The sequence below is a fragment of the Tupaia chinensis genome, unplaced genomic scaffold, assembly GCF_000334495.1.
Source record: "Tupaia chinensis unplaced genomic scaffold, TupChi_1.0 Scaffold147099_1, whole genome shotgun sequence".
Lineage (NCBI taxonomy): Eukaryota > Metazoa > Chordata > Mammalia > Scandentia > Tupaiidae > Tupaia > Tupaia belangeri.
The window spans coordinates 93,983-96,097 of NW_006206950.1; positions in this window are offsets into that span (position 1 = coordinate 93,983).

The window sequence follows — 2,115 nt, forward strand, 5'->3', positions numbered from 1 at the left end:
GTCATACAGACAGCAGTAATGTTTGCTAGACAATGTGAGTGCACACAAGTAAGTCTGGTCATCTCACTTTTCACATTGTAGCTCATAGTGACTTCCGCCAGCCTGTTCCTGTCACCCCCATCAGCTACCTTACATCCCACTGACCACAGTTTGGTACATTCTACCTGGATCATGATGCAAACCAAAACCAAAACCAGCCCAATACCAATTCACCTTGGGTTGCATTTCTGGACTAGTGGGTGTTCTGCCTCAGAACCTCTTGGCTAATGCTGGCCACAAAACCTGTGATCAGCATCCAAAGAGGACCTTGGAAATTTTAGAACCACCCAGGACTATGCTGTGCCTCAACACACCCAGAACTTTCACATGCATCCTGTCCAACCTAGATCAGTTCCATTCTCAAAGTAAATTTGGGCATTTCACCAGAGGTACACTTGCAGAGCCCTCTCAGTACATATGAGTAGTTCCCAGGCTCTGAAATGCCTTAGAATTTTTTTGTTTTGTTTTGTTAGGCATTTATGGTACATTTTATTTACTTTTCATTTTAATTTATTTTATACACTTTAACATCTCTTAGCCTATAAGTTGAATTTATCCAAAATGAATAAACTTCTCACCAGAGCAGTTGAGGATACAAAACACATTATCATCAACATATTATAATCCATTTCTATATCCCCAAAATGCCTTTTTTCGTCCACAACTACTTTCCTTACACTGTCCTCTTTCTCCTGTCCTCTTCCCACATTATCTCTAGTACCTATAACCACTTTCGAAGTTTATATGGCCTATAATCTTTCAGGTTCCACTATGTTTTGAAGCACCTGATGCTTTGAAACACTTTTTCTGTTGTCTTGCCTGCCATGAAAGTGGAAGCTAGAAAAATTTCTATATTTATTTTTGCTGAAATCAGTGGTTATATTATGTTGCATCTTTAAAGATCAAAATGGAACACAGAAATAAACTTTTGCTAGGGCCAGCAGATGTTGTAATAGTTATGCCACTGGCCTCCCATATATTTGAATGCTGTTCAAGTCCCAGAGTCACAGACTTAAAACTCAAGCCAGTGTGTGTACATGTGTGCCCGAGATCCCAAGAGGACAATGGAAAAGAAGAGATGTGGTGTGGCCATCCCCCCAAGGGGTGGTTTCATGCTTTCTATCACTCTGTCTCTTTGTCTTCTCAGAGAGCATATATTCCCTATAGCAAAAATCACCTTAAAAAAATACTTGCAAAAATACTCATATTACTTCTGTAGTTGGGAAACTCTTAGATCTTATTAATCAACCTTCTGAAATGTTCTCTTTTTTGTAGACAGATTGCATCCCCAAATTTTCTGATATTGTTCATTTTAACTACTGTGACTTGCTGAATCAAAGCTGAATTTGAAAAAAATGTTCAATGTTTTTACTTTCAGAGATCAATTCATATTTCTGAATATTTCAAGGATTTATAGCACAGCTTACATTACTGAAGATTTTGACCCATTTGAGTTTAGTGATGTATGGTAACCTTTTAATTCTAATAAAAATATTTCTTCATTTTCACATTCATTTAATTTCTGATCTAAGAATTCTCTGATCCACAGTAAGTTTGGGCTTCTTCAAGAAGGTTTTATTACAGTTCCCAAACATACGAGGTTTCTCTTCCTTGTGAGTGCTCTAATGTAAAATATTAAATGATTACTCTGAACACATTTTTCTACACCATTCCCATTTATAGAACTTACTCCTGTGATCTCTGACATAAAGTAAGGACTTACTTATATTAGATGGAAAATTTTCTATTGGTACATTGACATTCACAGGCTTTTTCTTCTGTGAATACTTTGATGTACATTGAGGGCTGACTTATAAATGAAAGACTTTCTATACTACATTGTTTCTTTCCAGTGTGAGTCTCAGATGTGCAGTAAAATGTGACCTTTGGAAAAAAGTTATATTTCATTGTTCACAATCATAGAGTTTCTCATTGATGTTGAGTTCTCTGATGTACAGTGAGTGCAGACTTCCAGGAGAATATTTTCCTACAATGTTGATATTCATAGGGCTTCTCTCCTGTGTGAGTTCTCTGATGCCTAGTGAGATGTGACTTCTGGGAGAACATTTCCCTACC